The following is a 24,632-nucleotide window of genomic DNA, read 5'->3' as shown; positions in this document are numbered from 1 at the left end:
TTGAATACTTAGAAGTCATTGTAGAGTTATTAATTGACCTAATTTCAATATTGTGTTTTAAGGGATAGGGAGGCCCCAGGAGAAGGAGAGGGAGAGAGACAGGGGGTTGGCTGGTCTGTGGAGCTGTCAGAACACACACAACATGTATCCATTAAGTTTGCTGTCTTCTGTAGGTATGGGTGGGGTTTGTTGAGCCCTCAAACAATTATAGTAGTAAAATCAATGGTTACTGATGACAGATCACCATGACAGATACCATAATGATGCAAAAGTTCCAAATATTGTTGAGAATTACCAAAATGAGATGCACAGAAGTGATTACACACTGCTGGAATATGACACCAACAGAACTGCTTGATTAGGGTTGTCACAAATCTTCAGTTTTTTAGAAAACAGAACATCTGCAAACCATAATAAAATTGAAGCACAATAAAACTAGCTTATGCCTATATAAGGAAACAGAAGAAGGGCATCTACTCAAAAGAACATTGTAGTTACCAATGAATTATTAAATCTGCAACTTACTGATTAAGCTGTGAGTTGTAGATACAACCATTTATATGCAGGGATGTCCAAGATCTGAAAGGTATTTTAAGTGTTTCTTCAGTGGAAAAAGATTAAGAAAGGCTGAAAGTATGTCTACCTAATGCAAAGCAATAAGAGAAACACAGCATCACTTTTGTGCTATTCCTGCTGATGATGCATAGCCTGAATGCTTTAATGAGAAAAGGTTAACCCCTATTTAGGGTCTTTTTACAAAATGACTAGCTTAAAATTCTTAAAAATGTTAAAACAATGAAAGAAAAGATTAAATAACTATTTCAGACACATGATAACTAACTCCAACACGTAATTTTGAATAGAACCCTTTTCTTTTTCTTTCTTTCTTTTTTTAGAGACAGAGCCTCACTTTATCACCCTCAGTAGAGTGCTATAGCATCATAGCTCACAGCAAACTCCAACTCCTGGGCTTGGGAGATTCTCTTGCCTCAATGTTGCGCCCGCAACAATGCCCAGCTATTTTTTTATTGTGGTTTGGCTAGGGCCAGGTTCAAACCCACCACCCTCAGTATATGGGGCAGGCGCCCTACCCACTGAGTCACAGATGCCGCCCTAGAATGCTTTTCTATATGAGACACATACAATGTGGTATTTTGACAATTGATGAAATTCAAATGGAGTCTGAGGAATATACATCATATATCAGTGCCAGTTATATTTATATTGTCATTATGAACATAATTGTCCTTGTTTATAAGAAATGCATACTCCAGTATTTAGAAAGGATGATGTATTATGTTGGCAACTTACTATCAAATGATATAGAGCAAAATAAATTCTTAGTGCTGTGCTTAGAACTTTTTTGAAAGTTAAAAAGAAAAGAAAGGGGATGATCTGGACATGATTTAGAATCTGTCATTTGTTGCAAACTGCCTTGTCCTGACACCTTTGTCATTATTCATATTATCACTAGGTCATGCTAAGCCTACTTCTTATTTATGTCTACAGCCAACCCCACTTCTCTATTACTGTTTAATTAAGTATGTTGTTTTTTGCTTGAACTATATCAGTAGCGAGTCTAGTTACCTCCCTGTCTTTTGTCTCCCCCCACCCATTACTCTGTGTATTGCTGCCAAAACATGAAGTATCAGTCCTCAGTAGCAGTTACCAAAATTTTTACTTGCTGAACACTTTGCTCAAATGGAGGTAGAATATTAAATATGTTAAGGAAATCTCATAGCAAATGTGTGTATGTAGAGGGAGGAGCACAGGACAGAATTAGCAATTCCTCAGTGACTATAGGACTTCTGAAAACCAGTGTTCTATAGGATAAAATCTGAATCTGAAGCACAATACAGAAGCTGTTCCTAATCTGACCTCAACTTCTATCCAGGTACATGTTTTTCCGAAACCATACATTTCCCAAAAATATTGATGTGTTTGTATTCTTTCAATATGTTATATGCTCTTACATGTCTGTATCTTTGCAAATGATGTCTCTCTTAACCTCTTTGACATATTTTTTTGACCACTCTTTATTAACCGTACTGACAAGGTAAGTACCTTTCTTCCCTCTTCTATTTCTTTGTGTCCCAGAACTACTAAAATTCATCAGCACAGGTCTTGAATACAAGGACTTTCTTTCCCCTTTATAAAACAGAAGTAAAAAGTGGTGGGACATTCAGGAGAAAGTTGGAAAACATAGACAGTAGGAGAAAATAATGCAATAACTTTCAGGTTGACAAAGGAGTAAGCTGAAAGACAGGACAGATTTGATGAACATATTGTGAATTACCTTTTTTATATACATTGTAGGAAGTAGAGAGCTAGAAAGGTGAACATGCTTGCTGTTATAAATGCCTAAACAGGATATACTTTTGCTATTTCCCCTCTTTTTGATGTTAATTGGGACCACATAACCAATATCTACAATGCTGAGCTTTAAAATGCAAGGATATACTCATACATGTGTATAGACAATAAATAATAGGCTCTTTTTTACAGTCAGAATGAGATATTCAACTGTCCATGCCACACTATTACTGTCTTCTATACAGGGTGTCCATAAAGTTTGTGTGCAGTTTAAAAGAGTTGTCTGCTTATACACAAACTTTATGGACACCCTGCATAGCTGTTCCTTTGTATTCTCTGGGGACTGGTTTCAGAACCCCCTGTAGGTACCAAAATTCAAACATACTCAAGTTTTACAGTCATGGAACTCACATATATGCCAAATAGGCTCTCTATGTAGGTGGCTTCACATCCCTATTCATGGGTGGCTGCAGATGTAAAATCTACGGATAAGAAGAACCAACTATATTGAAAAAAAATCCACGTAGAAGAGGACTTGCGTAGTTCAAACTCATGTTGTTCAACGGTCAGCTGTACTCTATTCCTGTAATTTCTAAAAGTATTAACCAACCAATACACATAAAATTTACAAAGTAATTTTTCTATTTCCTAGAAAATATTTAATATTTCTCATAGAAGAAAAAGCATAGTGCATACAGATTTTTAACACATGAAAATGTTAAGTGTCCATCTCAAACTGGTGTGGTTATTTCTATTTCTTTGTGGTAATTCAAGACTGAAGTCTACTTTTGGAAAAGACTCTGAGTAATAAATCCCTCTTACAGATACCTTTGGCAGAGCACTGCTATTACTGTGACTTCAGTGTTTGCATTTGAAAGCTGAAATCTGTTCAGAGGAAGGGCGTACACTCACAGATGCCATTCCTGAACTTATTTTTCAATTCTTCATTCAAATTTTAATTGAGCGAAAAAAGCTGATAAAAGATAGTTGACTAAAGAAAATATAAAAAGGGTTAATAAGTACACAAAAAGGTGCTCAATGAAATTAGCCAGCATGGCCATCGTGGCATACTACTTCCCATCTCCAAAAGTAGCTAAAATGAAAAGAAACCAAATACCACCCAATGCTGGTGAAAATAGGAAGCAACTGAAACAAGATCTTATACATGGTTAGTGAGAGTATAAAATGGCACCATAACTATTGGAAACCATTTGGCAGTTTCTTAAGAAAACACATGTCATACCTACTATATGAACTAGCGTGTATATGTCCAGGTATTCACCCACTAGAAATGTCCGCAAATAGGCTGGTAGAAGAATGCGTATAGCCGCTTTATTCAGACTAGCCAAAATTTGAAAACACCTCAAATATTCATCAAGAAAAGGATGGATAAATAAATTGAGGTAAATTCATATAATAGAATAATAGCACACAACTAGTAAAGTATGAATTTCTGATACATGCAACAACATGGATGTCAGAAATAATAAGCCAAATGAAAGGAGCAGACACAAAAAAAGTACAAACACTATGTGGTTCCATTTATGTGGAAAATCCACAGAACTAATCTATAGTGATAGAAATCAGAACAGTAATTATCTAAGTATGGTAAGGGTTGACTGGAATGGAGCATAAAAGAACTTTCTAGAGTGACAGAAATATTCTGTATCTTGATGAAGGTGCTGGGTATATAGGTATGTTTTTTAAAAACTCACCTGCATGTTCCAATTTATATAAAGAGTACCCTAGTTAAAAATACATATTAATTGAAGACATTGTAGAAACTTCTCTGTCTTATATGTCTCTCCCACTGTGGGTGGGCCTCTTCCCATGTAGAAGGCAGCTTTGGTCTTTTTTTCTTCAGTTGCCTTAGTTGGACTTCCTTACACTAATACTAGATATGATGACATCAGACAGCCAAGATAAAAGCCCAGAATTACTGATTCTCACCCCTCCCCACTTCAACAGGCAAGGTAACAGTTTTCTCAGAGTCCACCCCTCCAGTATTGTATCAGCACATGATTCACTGTGAAATGTTTTCTAGGGTTGTAGTGAGACTTACGACCGAAGAATATGATAGGGCCAAATAAGCAATTTTTCTGTTTCCTAGAAAGTATTTAATAATATTTCTTACAGAAATATTATTATATTAGAAGGCACATTTGAAATGACTACCCGTGGGGTCACCTATATGGTTTATCTTACAAGGGTACAAATGAATCTTTCTAAAAGCAGAGTATGAATGTCTTAACTTAATGACTAAGAAAATGACATGAAGGTTATGTTAAGCAGTTTGATGAGAGTATTTCAAAATGTATATGAAAACAGCACACTGTACCCCATGATTGCTTTAATGTACATAGTATGCTATAAGAAATAAAAAAAAAAAAAAGACCACCCTCTAGAGCCAATGACTGCAGGACCACAGAAAAAGAAAATCTGCCAAATTTCTTAAATAATTCAGCATCTTTAAGAGAAGCCTCAATACCACCACAGTGAGGCTCCTAAGAGTAGCAAGTATTTGATTCAAATCCTTTTACTGTGGCTTCTACTCTGCCTTGTAGTCATTTTCCAAGAAGATTTTGAATTTCAGAATAAGCTCACCACTTAGGCAGCGCCTGAAGCTCAGTGAGTAGGCCGTTGGCCCCATATACCGAGGGTGGTGGATTTGAACCCAGCCCGGGCCAAACTGCAACGACGACAACAACAACAAAAAATAGCCAGGCGCTGTGGCAGGCACCTGTAGTCCTAGCTACTTCAGAGACGGAGACAAGAGAATCACCGAAACCTAAAAGCTGGAGGTTTCAGTGAGCTGTGATGCTACAGCACTCTACTGAAGGTGACAAAGCAAAACTGTCTCAAAAAAAAAAAAAATTAAAAAAAGATTAAACCACCACTGTGGTACAGAACATTTATTATCTGTAGAAAACTAATAAATCTGTTTTATTTCAATATGGGTCCGTTCTCAGTGAGCATAATATTGACATAGCTATTATTTATTGTGGATCACAAGGAGAAAAAAAGGATTCTTATCATTTACTTTTTAAAGTTTAAGAATTTTATTCTCATTTACGACTGCTTGATGCTCACTTACCTGGGTTCTTGGGAAGTTTTATTTGATAAAAATTGTTAAATAAAAGTTATGGGAGGCCACTGTTTTGAACCGTGCTCCTACACTAGGCCCTAACAGACCAGACCCAACTAAAATGTATTCATTCATGCTAAATGCCACATAATCAAAATGAAATTTTAAGAAGGAGATAGATTTTACAGCAGACCAGTTTTTCCTGAAAATAGGAGGTTCTAGTCTACTCAAATCTCCTCTGATTTTACCCTTATAAAAAGTAAACTGAAGCAACCTGATTTTTAATCAGTTTTTTTCCTATTATTGTTGTGTTACCTTGTTACCACCTTACAAACCCACTGTTCCACTATTGCCTGATCACTCAATCTCTCTTGGGATCCGTGAATCACAAATAAATGCTAAATAGATCTACAACTAAATTTGCAGATCTATTGTAGTTTTGTCTTTTGACAGTATGCAGTTGGAACTCAGGTATATCCATATTGCTTTTACTTCATCTCCTCATTTCAAATACTCCTGCTTGGATTTCTTTTCTTGATCTCTGAGGTAACACAGTTACCTCATTTAGATGAATATGCCAGATAATCGCTGTTCACAGAAAGACACTCAAACACAATCATTCCACCTTCCACTTCAGATTCTTGGCAGGAAAGCGGAGTAGACATATTAAGGAAGATACTTGCTGCCTGACTGTGTGTGTCTTTGAATAGAAAAAGAAAAATTGGGGCAGCGCCTATGGCTCAAAGGACTAGGGTGCAGGCTCCATATGCTGGAGGTGGCAGGTTCAAACCCAGCCCCAGCCATAAATAAATAAATAAAACATTTTAAAAAAAGAAAAAATGTAAACTCTTAACATGTGTCAGGTACAGAGGATACAATACTGACCAAAAGCCCTGTATCCAACATAAATGTAGACTAGTGACTATAAAGTTACTAATTTTATGAATTATGAGAAAAAAAATCCACCCTTATTAGACCTTTGTAACATATGCAGATAAAAAAAATTTCTAAAAGTTATATAATTATAGTAGAAACCAAGCATAATGAACCTTCTAGCCTCGTTCCATCTCTGCCTAATATCCTTATCTTTTACTATACTATGGTGACTGAAAATGCAAAAAGCACCAACCCCAAGAAAATATAAAAAACCAAAAACATCTGAAACATTAATCTAACCAAGAAATATTATAATCAACTTAAAACTGTTCTTTTTCCTTCTTTTTTTAGTACAAACTGAGAGCTAATTTTTTTTAATGGTAAGAAATTATGATTTTCTTACTAAAGTCTTTTCTATCTATGTAGAAATAAAGCAACACTTTCATAATGATTAAATCAGTAAACTAGATCCCTTATGTTATGATCTGTATTTTTCACACAAGAAATTTTTTAAATTTTTCAGGTTATGGAACAGTATTTCTGGGCAAACCTAACAAGGCAGTAGTTGTAAAACATTCTCCAACTTCAAAACACCCTCAATTTCAGTACAAACAATGCTGTGTTGTACACTCAACCTAAAACTAAGAAGAAGCATTGTGGGTTGGTCACAACTTGAATTCCTTATCACAATGAGGACTGCTTCAGGATTTTAGCACTAAACCCAGCCCTTTAAATAACTGGGAAGACAGTAATGGTGGTCACTGCTTTCCAAACCACTGATTTTCAGATTTGTTGAAAGGACTATTTCTTAGATCTTCAATAAGTTTCCTTTATTCTGAAGTTCTTTCTCTTGTCTAGACAAAATTAGAGTACTAACTCAAAATAAAAATAATAATAACAAAAACATAAGTATCAATTCAGCTACTTAAAGTTTAGAAACCAAAATATTAGCAGAAAATCTTACTGGCATGAAGCCTATTTTATACTCAAATCACTAAAGATTGTTCCACTGCATTCATTTAACTTAATAAGCAAATATTTATGGAAAGTTCACTATTTACCAACACCATACTAGGTACTGCCTATTCATTTAATCCCAAACTCTGAGATCATTATTCCTAGTTTACAAAATAGGAAACAGGCTTGGATTGAGCTTGTTTCTCTAAAGATTTATAGTTAGTGAGATTTAGGACCATCATTGAAACTCTTTACATCTGAGCCAAGGCTTATGCTCATTCCGCTAAGCCAGGCTGTCCTCCATATTATCTTGCCGTACCAAAAGAAAATGGACAGGCACAGGTGACAGTGATATGACACCACTGTGACTATCTTTTTTATATCAAAGTTCCTTCTTAAGGGGGGAAAACACTCTCTTTTTCTCAGACCCCCAAACTTTCTTCAGCTTTTCTTCAATCAGGGACCCCTGGACAGTGGGTCTGGGCCATGGAGAAGAGAACGAAAGTTTTTACACTCTCCTAGCAGAGAAAAATGAAAGGAGATTTGACTTAGGCCTGCTTCAGGACTAAAAGGTCTTGGTAATTTATACCAGTGCTCTACTTTTCCCCCATACTGAAAACTCATGCACACATTCCACTTGTTCTTGCTTACTAAAGTACTCTTAAATCTGTTAAGTGCAGCTTTATACTTATGCTTAATTATAATTTTTTTCACAGTCTAAATTGATACAATTTATATAAAACAATGGAATCAAATTCTTTGGAATCTAACCCAAAAAATCTGTTTGACTTTGTCATGTTGCTTCCTTAACTCTCAACATAACTTCAAAATAATAACCACTATTATTTCCTATTGAATCTTATTTTGTGCTAGCCTCTTTTAAACATTCCTCTTACCAACTGTGATTTCATTGTTACAACAAACTTAAGATATAGATGCCATAATACAAATGAAAAAATGAAGTTCAGAAGCTATACATAATACACTGCATCTCAAGCACTATTTCTCTGATACAGGGTAGTTTGTTCCTCTGAACCTCTGTCTTTTTGAAATCCACTACCAGGGCAGTGGAAATGACACAGTATTGAGGTCATAGATAAACTATTCCTGGCTTTAGCCTAACTGGTGGTTTTATATCTGAGGTAAGAATAAGGAATATTAATATCAGTGTAGAACATTAAGATATAGATTATTTCAGCACAATGTGAAAATCAAACAGATAATGATAAAGTTGAGGTTGTAAAACCTACTGATTAAGAGTCCAGATTGAATAGTTAGATGAGGAACAAATACTAGTTCTGTCCTGACTATGTAATCTATCCATATTACTATTTTTAAATCTTATTACCTCATCTCCAAAAGGGGATTTAAAATGGCACTTCTGTTTCACATTATTATGACAATTAAATGAGAAATAATGCACGTAAAGTGTTTAAAGATGTGTCTGTTACCTAGTGTATACTCCATATGTTACTCTGATTACCTATTATTCAACCTTCTGTTCTCAGTTTTAAGAAGGCTTTAAAATAGGTTACTTCATCATGAGTTTATTTTGATACCAAAAGAAATAACACTCGTTGTCATTGGAGTTACCTAGATCAAATCCTCACTCAATTTGGGTACTATCTACCAGATTAGAATAACTATTTTCCAAACAAAAGACATACCCAAGGTTACATGGGAAAGGTGCAGTTTCTACTCTTTTTAGGTCACAAGAGAACCATTCTTTAAACTCTCAGAGATCAGGAATAGTTTTAGTCATCCTTAAAGTGTGGTCTGGGGGCCCCTGGGGAGCTGCTGAGACCTGTTTGTAGGGTACATACTAAGAAGTTAATGGCTTTTTCATTCTCATGCACCTAAGGCAGCAGTTCTCAACCTATGGGTCACAACCCCTTTGTAACAATGAAACTACATCTCAGCATTAGGAAGACTGAGAACCACTGACCTAAGGTATATTGGCTATACTACTTGAGACAGTCATTGCTCTGATATTGCGGTTGTGCTTGTGCTTTTTAAATTTCTCAACGTTTAACACACAGCAGGTGATAGATTAATGCTAGTAGTTCTGATGAGAGAAATTCAAAATTGCTTTAAAAATAGTGATCAGCAGCCTACACTATCTAACACATTTTATTTTTTGATCATTTTATATTTACAAAAATCTTCTTGTACTTAAGTTGAAATCTTCCTCCTTAAAATTCCGACTTGATATGGCCCTGCTGGTTGTTACACAATTGAAATTTAAACCTAGCTTATTTTCCAAGCATAACCACCCCATTTTCATTAAATTATCCTTTGTGTGGCATGACCTTAAACTCCTGAACCATTCTTTTATCTTTCTCCCAGAGCTTCCACTGATTGCTCCTGTGAAAGTATAGCCCTCAAAACTGAAGAGCCTTCCAGGTGTGGTCTTAGCATACATTAGCTCTTGAGTTTCCTTTGCTCTGGATACTGTTAGAATATTAATGTAAATAGTTTTTCTAATTTTAAAGGGTTCCCTGTTCCAGTGTATACAGTTTTAAAAATAAACATAGCAGTTTTGCTTCTTGGCTTTCTTTCCCCAAACTTCCATCTAGTCTTTCTCTTTCCTTTGTTTCTATTTTATGCAATTTTTATTTCACTTGCACAGTTTCTCATTACTGCAAGGCCCTATTATGAAAGTAAGCCCTGGTAGGCCAGTTTTGAAAGTTCACAGAGGCTAGACTACCCATGTCCCTCAAGTTCTCACTGAGGGTCCACTGCACTTATCCATTATCAGAGTAGACAAAAATAAGTGGCCAGTTATTTGGAGGATTCTCCTATTGTCAGAGCTAATCCCCACTGCTTCTCTTTGTTTCTTGCCATGACACAGATCGTGTGTCACACCATGCAGGTCTTGTGGCTGTTGGTGGTTTGCCTCTACTCAGTTGTATTTTGGGAATCTGGTGATACACTGTCTGTCATGTGTAAATGTTGCGTGTGGGTTTTTGGTTTGGGTACCCTGTTGTGTTTGTAGGCAGAGATTAGGGACAATCCAAAAACTACATTATTGCTTTTTTTTTTTTTTTCCAAATTTCTGTTTTAAATTGATTTTCAAGTTAGTAAAGTTTTAAGCTAACTTTTCAAAATAAGTAACTATCCTTTAAAACAGGGAGTATTTAAAAGATTTGAGTAATATAACAATCTGTTACTATTACTCAGAAATAACTTTTTACAAAGGAAACAGTAGCTTATAATGTATACATTGATACTTTTAAATTTATTTGAATGTGAAATGTTGAAAATTAACAATAGACTTGCACAATACTACATGTAAGGAGTGGTGCTTTCCAAGGAGAGTATTTCTGTTCATGCATGTGCCGTCATTCTTTGGCCCTGGTACCCCAGCATGAACATTAGATCCTTTTTTAACACCTCTGGTACTGAAAGTAGCAGTTACTACTTAAGAGGTCTGTCTGCTGTCTAAAATGTTATGGAAGACAATATAGAACATCTTAAGAATATACAGTAGAACTTCTGTAAGGTGACCACCCAAAGGACTACAACAAATGAGTCAAACTATGGAGGTGGTCAACATAAAGAACTACTATACTGATAAATACATCCATGTGATACATGTCTGGTCTGTGAAAACTAGGTCTAAGGAGATGGTCAATATAGAGAGATGGTCAACTGTGGAGGTTCTGCTGTATAACTATCACAGCTCCCCTCAGCCCAACCCAATAGGTTTTCTCTTTTGTCCTTTTTTTTTTAAAAGATAGCTTCTCTGGTTACAAAAGCATAGTTGAGTTTTCTCGCAGCAGACTGAAGTTATTATTCCATTGTTACCTTTCAAAATTCAGTCAAATGCCTAATTGCTGTTTCTTTTTAGGTAAATTGCCTTTACTATCTAGTTGTTTATTAATATTTTCTTTATCCTGACTGTTCTGTCATTAACACTATGATGTATCTGGGTATGAATTTATTTACAGTGATGCTGAGAGTCATTAAGCTTCTTGGATCTGATAAATTATATTATTTCAAATTGTTCTAGAAAATTCCTAGCCATTGTCTCTTGAAATATTGACTCTTCCCAATTCTTACTATTGAATTTTTTTGGAACTCCAGTTAGATGTATACTAGACCTTTGATTCTATTTGCCCACCTCTTAAACTGTATTTCTTATTTAGTCATCTGTCTCTCAAGCTGTATTTTCCCTTGGGGCTTTGTCTGGGATTAAGTCTTGAGTTGAATTTATATTGCTTCAGAAAAAACTCAGGTTTGCTTCAGTTAGCTGCACAGAAACACTACCATGGCTAACACTTTTAGTTAAGGTTACTACTTGAGGACTTTAGAGCTACACAGAACCCTGTGTGAGAGCCTGTTGTTAGAAACCTAGAGCGGTGGTTCTCAACCTTCCTAATGCTGCAACCCTTTAATACAGTTTCCTTGTGCTGTGGTGACCCCCCAACCATAAAATTATTTTCATTGCTACTTCATAACTGTAATTTTGCTATTGTTATGAATTGTAATGTAAATATCGGATATGCAGGATGTATTTTCATTGTTAAAAAGGGGTTGTGACCAACAGGTTGAGAACCATTGAACTAGAGCTAAAAAGTAAGACTGAAAAAGTCCCTCATTATTACTACAAAAATGGTTTTGTTTAGTGTGTTTATTTTCTGCTCATCTTGAACAACTATAGATAGTTGGCTTTGGGGCTCTAAGCTTTATCTGAGTGTCTCCTATTAGAAACCTATCTTAAATGCCCTTTCAGTTTATTTCTTTTTCACTATCACTTTAGCTGATCCTTAGGTGTCTAAGTTTTGAAAAATTCCCAGAGCAAAAATTGGGTTTAGCCCATTCTTAGCTCCCAGGCTCCCTTGTTCTTGGTCATTGTGGATTTCTTTCTGTTCAACTCAGCGCTGTGTTTAAATCTGTCTGTCTGTCTGATCTATGTATCTGTCACTTGGTATTTTAGTTGCTTTACTTGAGAATGCTTTTCATAGTCTTGATTTGGTATTTGGCTATACTGCTAAGAATAGGAGTTCTAATTAACTCCTTGTTTCAAGACCTTGCAAGATTTTAGAAAAAAATGTTAAAAGTGGGTATTGAAGTGATATTAAGGGGCAACCTTGGGTGAAATATAAAAAAAAATTCACAAAAGTGAATGATTAAAAAGAGAATAGGTGAGATGTTTGGTTTTGCTGGCTTAAAATGGGATTGTGGGGTATAGTATTGCTAGAAATTAGACTGATAAAAATGAGACAATGAGGCTTAGGACAGTTGGGGGCCAATTCTTGAGAATCTTTGTGTGCCATGACAAGGAAGGTAAACTAGAAATAGAGACTCACCAAAAGGTTGTAATAGTGAGCTGGCACTGTCTTATCTATGCCTTTAGAAAGAGTATTTTAGCAGCAGTGAAAACAAAGGCAATTAGACAAGAGTAAAACTCTATTTGGTCTTTTTGACAGTAATGGCATCACCTGAGAACTTGTTAGAAATGCAGAATCTCAAGTCCAGATCTACCTAATCAGAATCTGCATTTTTATTAACAAGATTCATGTGTATATCCAATTGATGTCAGAAACAGTGATCTGCACAGCCAATGATTTGCAAAGCCAATGAACATTAGCTTTGTTTCAAATTTCAAGAAAGAAGTATTAAGTTTTCTAGAGTATATGGTGTCCACTATGTTGATTTATTTGCCTTGTAACAAGATGACTCTAGATCCTTATCATTCTCAGATTTAATATTTGATATTTTCACCTTATAGACCTATTATTTATAGTGATAAACTTAGTTGTGACATAAGTTTGAATTCCTTAAGAGCAAAACACTTAGTGACTTCAGCAGACTGTTCAGAACCTGGGCAGGGTTTTAGTTCTTCCTCCTCTGTTCATTACGTATGTGGTAACTCACCAGGAACTGAAACAAAAGTAGGGACTGGGGGAAGAGAGTATTTCACATTTGGCAAAAGAAAGGAAAAGATCTAAACAAATAAAAAAATTAAAAATTTATGTTTTTAAATAGAAAATAATAAGAGATGAAAAGAGTTTTAGACTATCAAGTTATTTTGGATGTTTCATTTAATGTTTCTAGCTATATATATTCTTGTTTAATGTCAAGTGCATAATGTATTTGAGCATTTTATTTATTAAATTTAATAGCTAGTGACTGTCAGTCAGAATTTTAAGAGAATGCTTTAGCAAAAAAAAAAAAAAAAATTTATTCTCTAAGTAGTGCTCCCTTAGACCATCAAAATCATTGTGGGTAGGCAGTAGTGGGAGTGAGAAGTGTTAAGATGCAGAAACCTGGGCTCTACCACTGAATTTCAATGACATTTTTAAAATAAGCAGCTCCCAAGCAATTCTGTGAGCAACCAAGTCCCCCCACCATACCTCCAAATCTGGAAACCTAATTGTTCACTTTGGGACCTTTTATTGGAATATAAAATACATACACAATAGTAACAGTACCCAGATTAAAAAAAAAAAGAAGAAGAACATTCCTGTTATTTCAGATCCTCCAGTGACTCTTTTTAGAAACTTGACCTCTTCATCCCCTACCAACACAAGTATAGCCACCGTAGTGACTTTTACTTACGTGGAACAATACAATTCATAACTCTGTGTCGGTCTGTTTTTGCTCAGCATTATGTGGGTAAAATTCATCTGTACTGTTATCTGTAATTGGTTCACTTTCATTCTCTTTGCTGTGTAGTTCTCTATTGTGTAAAAGTACCAGGAGTAAAACTATCATTCATATACTCTACCTCTAGTGGATATCAAAAGTACGGTGGTATCTACTGACAGGAACCACTGTTGTATATTATTTGGAAAAAAATTGTACTCTTGATGTATTTGGCAGTTTTTTTATTTCTGCCAAATAAATAGTCTGTAAACAATTTCAGATGTTTAAATATCAATGGAAATTTATAAAGTTTTGACTTTCTAATATAATAGCTCAACTAGTGCATGACAAAGTAATATAGCATTTACTACTGCTCTAAACAAATTATAGTACTAAGGAATCAAACAGCAAATAAGGGAAGCGTTTCCTTTTACAATTATTTGTTAGTACACGAAAAAGAAATGAGAGGATCAGTACGGCACCGTTTTGCAACTTCTAATTAATGAATATGATCAGCTGCTAAAAGCACAAGAGGGAAACTAGATACTAGGTAATTATCCCTTAATATAATAAAGTCTCTGGATCCTGTGCTAATGTACCAGAAATAAAGACAACAAATGAATATGTCGAACTGCATTATGTATATGCAATTAGTCAAATGTAAACCATGAAAAACTCTCTGAAAAGCCAGGTCAAGCATCAATTTCAAGAAAAGGAAAGCTTCTGAAGTGATGGGACTTACTTTAAAAAAAAAGAAAAAACAAAAAAGAGATGTGAATAAACCTGTAGATGAATAGGCACTTAACAGAAGTAGCAACTCTTTTAAAAAATGGTCAAGTTTAAGCAATAGTATCTAGGGAGGTTTACTCGTATCTGACAAAATCATAAACACAAGAAGTAATTATAGTAAGAGTAACTTAAAAGAAGGGCGTTACTTAGAGAAAGGAAAGGGTCTATGACTGAATCACAGCACTCAGAGGATCTTCTGGGATAGATGGCAAATTTATATGTATTGAAGTGTTTAGTGGCCACAAGAAAGTATTGCTTAGTACACCAAGTGGCCCCCAAGTCCTGAGCTGCAGACTGGTACCAGTCTATGGCCTCTTAGGAATTGGGCTGCACACAGGGCAGCAGGCCAGAGAGCGAAACTTCCCCTGGATTTACAATTGCTCCCCATTGCTCACATCACTGCCTGATCTCTGCCTTGTTTCAGATCCATGGTGGCATTAGATTCTCACAGGAGTGTGAACCTTCCTACAAAGTACACTTGTGAGGGATCTAGGTTGCACACTCCTTATGAAAATCTAATGCCTGATGATCTGAGGTAAAAGGGGAAATGTGCTAGTGCTGGGGAGCAAGTGCAAACACAGATTATCATTAGCAGAGAGGCTGACTACACAGAAACCAATTTACAATATTAAATGTAATTTAATATACAATTTATAATATTATAATTTATAATAAAAATTTAAAATTGCAATTTAAAATTTTTAAATTTAATAAAAATTTAAAATTTTAATTATTAAAAATTTCAATGTACAATGTACCAATATTATAACTGATAATAAATCAACTGCTTGCAGACTATGTCAAAAACCTATCAATAAGTGGCAAGTGATAAGCTGCATCTGGTGGCAGGCTTTAAGTCAGAATCTGACCTTGCTTTATGCCATGAGTGGCCCACCCTTTATTTTATTTACCACTTCCATCCATGACTCTTTACTGCACTGTGCACCTTAGTCACAGTTTTGGTAAGCTAACCATCAGCTAACCCTAGCAAAAATGAGTATAAAACAAATGTTGCTGGAGAGCTTCTTTGAAAAGGGGGGAAGATCCAATGATGAGACACCAGAAGACTCTAAAACAGCCAGCAAAATAAAAGCTGCATTTAAAAGATAATACCAAGAGTCCTACTTAAATTACAGGATCATTGCAATAGGTGATTCACATTCTCCAAGCCTGCTTTTGTGTGACAGGACAGCCAACAAAGCCATGAAACATGCCAAACTGCTTTGTCACATGGAGAGCACACATTCTGCATTAGAAGACAAACCTTTGGAGTTTTCAAAAGAAAAAAATGAGAAACCAAAGAACAGAAGCATTAAATTGAAGGCCACCACATCTTCAAATGTGTCTACACTAAGAGCATCATTCTTACTAACTAACCACATTGCTGAAGTTAAGAAGCCCTTTACTGTTGATGAAGAGTTGATCCTGGATGCTGCTGAGGACACTGGCGTTGAACTTTTAGAGAGAGGCTGCAGTGCAAAAGGTGGCAGGTATTCTTGGGTAGCACTATAACTAGATGAATTGATGAAATAGCAGAGAATATTGAGGAACAACTATTAGAGAGGATTAAGGAGTCACTGTGGTATGCAATCCCGGTTGATGAGTTTACCAGTGTTGACAGCAAAGCATCAATGCTTGCTTTTTTGTGCAGTATGTTTTTCAGGAGGATATGCATGAGGATGTGTTATGTGCAATTTTGTTGCCAACTAACACCACAGCTGCAGAGCTATTCAAAGTCTTTGAATGATTACCTATCAGGAGAACTGAATTGGTCATTTTATGCTGGTATATGCACAGACAGAGGGACTGCCATGACTGGATGGCTCTCTGGTTTCACTACTCAGGTGAAGGAAGTTGCTGCTGAATGTGAGTCAGCACACTGTGCCATCCATAGAGAAACGGTGGCTCGCTGGAAAATGTCACTAAACTAAATAACATTTTGCAGGATATGGTTAAAATTATTAACCACATTAAACCTATAACTCACTCATGTCGGTTTGCACAGCTCTGTGAGGAGATGGATGCAGAGCACCACACCTTCTCTTATACACAGAAATGAGTTGGCTTCTAAAGGGAGACCACTGGCCAGAGTTTTTGAGTTACAAGAGGTGCTCTAAAGATTTCTTTTAGAAAAACAGTCACCACTGACAGCAAATTACAGTGACATAGAATGGCTTGCAAAACTTGCTTACCTGGGTGATGTAATCAGCCTGTTGAAGGAACTCAATCTGCCGCTTTAAGAATAGCTGTGTTCAAGTCAGCAGATAGTGTCTGCATTCAAAGTCAAACTGGAATTGTGGGGTCAACAAGTGAATGTTGAGATTTTTTGATATGTTTCAAACATTGGCAGTGAATTTGAAAGAGACTGAGCCACAGATTCTTTCTCCTAGATGGTGCGTAGTCACCTATCTTAGCTTTCAAAAGAGTCCAAGCATTATTTCCCAATCACAAAAGAATCCTGAACTGGAAAGAAGTGGATCTGCAATCCATTTGTGAATAAGCCAGGAAAATGGACTTTGTCCGTGCTAGAAGAGGATCAATTGCTTGAGATCATAAATGATCGTGACCTTAAAACTATGTTTGAGACAACTTCAGATATTCATATGTTCTGGATTAAAGTCAAGGCGGAATATCCTTAGATTGCCACAGAAGTCCTGAAAAGCCTGCTTCCACTTCCAACATCCTGCCTTTGGGAAGCAGCATTTTGCACAGTGATGGCAACCAAAATGAGTATACAAAGTAGACTGGAAACAAGCAACAGACTTTGGATGTCACTATCTCTCATCACCCCCAGATGGAGCTGTCTAGTTGCAGGAAAAAAGCACAGGGTTTGCACCGATTCTGCATTATGGTGAGGTGTATAATTATTTCATTATATATTACAATCTAATGACAATACAAATAAAGTGTACGTGAATGTAGTGCATCTGAATCATCCCAAAACCATCCCACTTGTGGCAAAATTGTCTTCAATGAAACCAATCCATGGTGCCAGAAAGGTTGGTGATCACTGTACTAAGGTATATATTTTTTTGAAAATGTTTCTGTATCTGTATTTGATTCTAAAAAGAAAAGAAACACTCAAAAATAAAAGAGATTATAGATAAGATCTGCATCTACCTACTGACACGGGTAGTCCACTGTTACCTGGATTATTTTTACCAAATCATTCTCATTCTAAATTGTCAGAAATATCATCTTAAAATAAAGCTGAAAAGACAGAATTTGACAGTGTCTTAACAAGCCTGATGATTCCATTAGAAACTATTCAGTATAATAATCAGATTCCTTGCTCATGAATCCATATGGAATGGCTGCAAAATTTGACAAACTCAACAAATGTGGGAATGCAACACATATCCTGAAACCAGTTACTTTAATTTTGAACACTTCATTCTACTTTTTCATTATAAGTGTTAGACACAGTACTTCACTTGTGCAGGAAGGCAACAAGACACAGCTGACACAACACTGGGTCTTTCTGACTTTGTTCTAGTGTCAGAAATTGTTATATCCTCTTAACAATTAAAACTATAAGGTGTCAGGAGATCATGTTCATCTACAGGCATACTTTGTTTTATTGTACTTTGCTCGTAGTACATTTTTTACAAGTCAAAGATTTGTGGCAATCCTATGTTGAGCAAGTCTACTGGTGTCATATTCCAGCAGTGTGTGATCACTTCTATGCGTCTCATTTTGGTAATTGTCAATAATATTTGGAACTTTTGCATCATTATGGCATCTGTCATGGTGATCTGTCATCAGTAACCATTGATTTTACTACTATAATTGTTTGGGGGCTCAACAAACCCCACCCATACTTACAGAAGACAGCAAACTTAATGGATACATGTTGTGTGTGTTCTGACAGCTCCACAGACCAGCCAACCCCCTGTCTCTCTCCCTCTCCTTCTCCTGGGGCCTCCCTATCCCTTAAAACACAATATTGAAATTAGGTCAATTAATAACTCTACAATGACTTCTAAGTATTCAAAAGAAAGAAGAGTCACACATGTCTCAAACCAGCCAGAGCATTTGCTTAAACCAAAGCCTGATCCTTAGCAAAACCTTAACTTGCTACAATTCTGTGAAGACAGAGAAAGGCAAAGAAGGTGAAGGAAAGTTTGAAGCTGGCAGAGGTTGGTTCTTGAGGTTAAAGGAAAGCCACCTGCATATCTTAAAGGCACAAGGTGAAACACCAAGTGCTGACGTAGGAGCTGTAGCAAGTTATTCAGAAGGTCTGGCTAAGATCGTTGATGAAGGTGGCTACCCTACATACCAGATTTTCAATGTAGATGAAACCGCCTTCTATTAGAAGAAGATGTCACCTAGACCTTCCTAGCTAGAAAGAAGCCTGGCTTCCAAGCTTCAAAGGACAGGCTGATTCATTCCCCTGTTAGGGGAATGAATGTAGCTGGTGACTTTGTGTTAAAACCAGTGCTTGTTTACCATCCTGAAAATCCTAGGGTCCTTAGGAACGATGCTAAATCCATTCTGCTTGTGCTCTATATGTGGACAAACAGAGCACATCTGTTTACAGCATGGTTTACTGAATATTTGAAGCCCAATGTTGACACCCACTGCCCCCCCAAAAAGATTCCTTTCAAAATACTGCTGATCACTGACAGTGCACCTGGCCACCCATAAGCTCTGATGGAATCTGGAGCTTCATGTTGTCTTCGCGCCTGGTAACACAAATCCATTCCCACAGCCTGTGGATCGAGGAGTCATCACAACTTGCACGTCTTATCATTTAAGAAATGCATTTTGGAAGGCTAGAGCTGCCGTGATAGTGATTTCTCAGATGTATCTGGGCAAAGTCAAATGAAAACCTTCTGGAAGGATTCCCCATTCCAGATGTCATTAAGACCATTTGTGATTCATAAGAGGAGGTCAAAATATCAACATTGACAGAGTTAGGAAGAAGTCTATTTAATGCTCATGGATGATCTGGAAAGGTTCAAGACTTCCGTAGAGGATGGAACTGCAAAGTGAGGCAGAAATACCAAGAGACCGGGAATTGAAAGTGGAGCCTGACGATACAATCTCATGAGAAAACTTGAACAGCTGAAGCAAAGAAAGTCATTTCTTGAGATGGAATCTACTATTAGTGAAAATGATTTAAATGGCTATATAAAATATAGGTATTATATAAACATAGGTGATTAAAGCAGTGGCAGAGTTTTAGAAGGTCCAGTTATGGAAGTTCTACCATGGGTAAAATGATGTCAAGTAGCATGCTATAAGGCATCTTTCATGGAAGGCAGAATCAGTCAATATGGCAAACTTCCTTACGATCTTATTTTACAGCCATTCCAACCTTCAGTAACCACCAAAGTGATCTATTAGGAGCCATCAACCCTGAGGCAAGATTGTCTGTAACAGTGGTTCTCAACCTTCTTAATGCCTCCTAATGCCTTAACCCTTTAATACAGTTTCTTCTGTTGTGGTGACTCCTAACCATAAAATTTTTTTTGTTGCTATTTCATAACTATAATTTTGCTACTGTTATGAATTGTAATGTAAATATCTGATATGCAGGATGTAGTTTCATTGTTACAAAGAGGTCGCGACCCACAGGTTGAGAATTTCTGCTCTACAGGAGCAATATTACAATTCCCTGAAGGCTCAGATGATCCCTAGCATACTTTAGCAATAATGTGTTTTTTAGTTAAGGTATATACATTTTTTGACATAATGCTATTGCCCCCTTATTAGGCTACAATGTAGTATAAATGTAACTTTTGTGTTCCCTGTAAAACAAAAAAATTCATATAATCTTTTCTATTGCTATATTCACTTTACTGTCATGCTCTGGAACTGAACCTATAGTTCCTCTGAGGTATACTTGTTTGGGAGAAACCATTATCCTCCTTTTGTTTTGTTTCTTCTCACAAAGGGTATGAGTTCTAATACTATTCAATAGTAATACTAGTACAGAACATGGAGGAAACTTCTTATTTTTTCCTTTTTTAAACTTTACTACTTTTTTTTTGTACCTTATCATAGTGAACCTTACATCATATATTATGTACTAGAGTAATTTTCACCCTGTACTTCAAACTAAAACTGACATTTAACTTTTCTTAATGTAGACTTAGATTTAATTTAATAAAGGTTATACATCTATTTTAGTTAATGATATCTACAACATGAAAGTTATTGACAGTGTTTTATAGTACAGATACTAAAACCATAAGTAAAGCAATATGAATAAAAACATAGCCTTAATACAGTGTTATACAAGACGTTGAAAAACGTTTTATTTTACTAAGTGAGATGATGACACTCAAATGTAGGCTTGCCATTGGATTACTTCTTTTTTGTAGGCTCATATATGTCTAGAAGGTATTATTTTTGAATATTAAAGTTATATCTACCTCTCTAATGTGAGTTTACATTTTTAATGTAAAAATTGTATTTATCTCTTTTTTGCTGCACACATATCAGTTTTGGGTCAAACATGAAATAAGCAAACCATGCTAATTCATATTTTTAACTGAAATGAGACCATTTCTGAGTTTATTCTTCTTGTATGTTGAATGAAAAAGATTGTTCATTTGTCTTTCTCATACAGTGAGGAGTTGAATGAATAGCAGGATTTTTAAAAAAATTTTATTGTTTGGGATTCATCAAGAAGGATTAGGTTATACTGATTGCATTTGTTAGGTAAAGTTCCTCTTATAATTGTGTGCCATCCTCAAGAGGTGTGTCATACATTGTGACCCCCCCCATCCCCCTGTCGTCTGCCCTCTCCTTACTCCCTCATTCCTCTACCCACCCCTTGTTTAATTCATCTACTGTCTTTGTATTAGAATTGAGTACACTACTGGGCATTGTGGTGAGCATGTGTAGTTCCAGCTACTCGGGAGGCTGAGGCAAGAAAATCGCCTAAGCCCAAGAGCTGGATATTGCTGTGGGCTGTGACACCACAGTAGTGTACTGAGAGTGACAATGTGAGACTCTACCTCTTAAAAAAAAAAAAAAAAGAATTGAGTACACTGGATTTCTGCTTCCCTAGTCTTGTAATACTTTACTAAGAAGAATGTGTTCCACCTCAATCCAGATTAATTAAAAAGATATACATTCTCCATCTTTTTTAATGGCTGCATAGTATTCCATTAATGTACATATGCTATAGCTTGTTAATCCATTCCTGGGTTGGTGGGCGTTTAGTTGTTTCCATGTTTTGGTGATTGTAAATTGAGCTGTGATAAATAGTCTAGTTCATTCTTTTCTTCACAGAAATCTAAAACTTGTCTCGGAGTGATTAGTGAAATTCAAATTTATAAGACTGCAGCTCTTTTCCTTTCCTCTTTTTTTTTTTTTTAAACCTTCTGACATCTTTATTTGAAAGGCACAGCTAAGCCCACCCTCTATACAGCATTTTTCCACTTCTCTCTGTAGTGACTAAGCACAATACAAGCTGACTATATATAGACACAGGTGTGGGTGTTGCTTTTAAAAAAAAATTTTTAATATCCCCATTCTTTAAAGCCAAGCTAGTATACTGGGAAAAGGAAAAATGAAATTAATACCAAGACAACTGTAGTACTCTCATTTTTGTTTGGGAAGGGGAAAAGGGAAATTCTTGGTCACCCACCCCCACTCAGCCTGATTCAGCTACGCTTGCCCCCTCTTTTTGTGAGTGAGGAGTAGGTGTGTGTGTGGGGGGGGGTGTCTGTAACTAGTGAGGTGATAAGCAGGAGAGGAGCTGGAGGCGAAAGTGGGAGCAGACCTGAGACCTAGAGAGAAGACTTGGAGTGCCCAGGATGGGGAGGGGACAATTATCAGTGTTTGCGTGCAGTGCCAGGGCAAAAGCTGTTTCATGTGCCCCGAGGGACCCAGTGAGCAGATTGTTAGTTACACATGTTCAGAACAGGGAAGTGCTGGGGGTGTTGGATTTCTTGAGGTTCTGCTCCCTTATGACCTAGTTTCCCATTTGCCCCTCTAGGCCTTAGCTTGCCTCATCTATGTTATGAGCAGGTATTTATTCACCTATTTGAGCTGCCGAGAAGGAGGAAGGAGGAGGCTGGGGGACAGGAACAAAGCTAGCAGTAGCATAAGAGCAGGGCCAGGGCCCTAGCAGGTGGTTACTACAAATATTATACTACCCAAGCTTAGCCAGTCCCCAGCTATGCTGTGTATTGCACTAAACATTCCTTTCTCTCCATGCCTCTGTCTCCCCTTTGTTTCCTCCCTCGTTTAGCCTCCCCATCCCAGCTTCCTGCTAATCTGACTTCTACCATCATCCTCCTGGTAGGTGTCTCCATCATGACCATTCTTGTCTCCTTGGAGAGGTGGGCCTGGGAGTCCAGTGCAGACAGCGAGAGGAGACCAGTGCCTGTACTGACCGCTGGCAGTGAAGGCAGCTGCAGCCCCATAGGCACTGGGGTCAGAGGCAGGACCAGAGCCTGCATCTGAGATAGCTGGTGGGGGTGGAGCTGCTGTCGGATAATGGGGTTCAGCTCAGGAGCAGTACCCTGCTGAGCCCTCTCCATGGTTCCCAAGACCTGCTGCTGGTGTTCTTGGGAGAGGTAGGGCAGGACCTGGGCACAAATCCCATTCAGCCTCTTGATGATTTCAGCCTGCTTGTGCATCTTAATGTTCAAGCCGTAGAACATTTCATAGTACATCACTTAGTGGCACTGCATCTCCGACTTCTTGCTGGCCAACTTGTCACACTCAAGATTTAGGTTGTGATACTGAGCCTGCAGCAGCTGAAATTCATCTTTGATGCTGTTGCAAGAGTTTGTGAGGTGGTGCGTTTGAGTTGTTGGGGTAGGTGCGTGGAGCCCTGTGGGGAGGGGGTGTCCTGGGTCAGGGCCAGGTGGGGGCCTGCAGCAGGGGGCAGCAGCTTCCCTTTATTTCTTGAGTCACGTTTTCATAGTAGATTCAGAAAAAGGATCACTTGTCCAGTTACACACTTAGGTTGAAAGAGAAGGAAAATATATTTGGTTTGGTTCGGTTCTGCCGCTTCTCCAGGTGATTTCCAGTAAGAGTCGAGACTTGCTGTAATATCCTTCTTCACTCTCAGGCCCATGTGGTGGTGGAAACATTTTAAGATTTTATTTTTTTTGTAACATGATGTTTTCAAACATTTATTTTCTTTTAAATCCAAGAATCTTGTTCTTTGAAGTAAAAAATAGAAAGAAAACCCCCAACCATTTTCTTCACACCTTACAGTGACTGAAATAAATAAGTGCCACATTGCCTAGTTTCTGCAGCCATTCTTCATCTTCAGAGCATTCAGCAGAGTCTAGCCTACTGTTTTATTTAAGGACCCCTTTCAGATCGTATTCCTGGTTGAGAACTTTGCCTTTGATAAGTCTCTGGATCCTTTGTGTGGGAAGAGTTGTTCTTTAAACATTAGAGTAAAATGACTTTTGTTTAATGAAGTTAATGGTTTTGTAGCATTGTTTAGAACTTACCAATTTTTGCCCCAAGAGTTTTTGATAACTTAGTACCCTTACACAGATGTTTTCTGTGTCACTTTTTGGTCCTCTGAAAAGCAGGTGTCAAGATTTGATGTGCAGGGAAGCCCTCAGCCCACCTCATTTTCCTCCAGGCTGGCACAATTCCTATTCTAGTATTCTCACCAAGCTGAATAGTGTACTGGGAGAAGCCCAGAGGCAAGTGAGCTAGAAACAGAGTGAAGAAAGCCTTTCTGGGATGGGTGGGGGTGGCGGTGGGGAACAGAGGCAGACCTGTTTCCCCTCAGGGAAGGGGAGAAAGGAGGCTGTTAAGCAGCTCTGCTGTGTATAGCAGGTTAGATTGAAGGATTATCTGAACAGGGTGCCACTATGGCTACTATACACCTCTTATTTTGTTCAGGCTTTGACACTCTTTCCCCACGTAGACATCTTTCTTATGCTGTTCCTGTCTGACAACTCCACCCATACGGATGTTTTCACTCTGCTCTGCCTGTGACCTATGAGGCTTCTCCACCATGTGGATCACTATTCATCCTTCTCAGAGTCAGGCCTTTACACCCCTTGGTGGTCTGCCTCTATTTCCCTCA

At 37.3% G+C, this 24,632-nt stretch overlaps 2 pseudogenes across 1 annotated transcript in view; one reads left to right on the top strand and one right to left on the bottom strand.

Moving 5' to 3' along the window:
• The window catches only part of LOC105887025, a 149,510-nt pseudogene that overhangs the window by 118,194 nt on the left and 6,684 nt on the right, over positions 1 to 24,632 (top strand). The gene's annotated exons all lie outside the window — the stretch shown is intronic.
• On the bottom strand, positions 22,817 to 24,562 carry LOC100951241 (annotated as a pseudogene).

Source organism: Otolemur garnettii, unplaced genomic scaffold (genome assembly GCF_000181295.1).
Source record: "Otolemur garnettii isolate 467f Iridium unplaced genomic scaffold, OtoGar3 scaffold00041, whole genome shotgun sequence".
Classification (NCBI taxonomy): Eukaryota; Metazoa; Chordata; class Mammalia; order Primates; family Galagidae; genus Otolemur; species Otolemur garnettii.
Note: the sequence above shows the minus strand (reverse complement) of the source record. Positions and strands in the feature narration are given on the sequence as shown.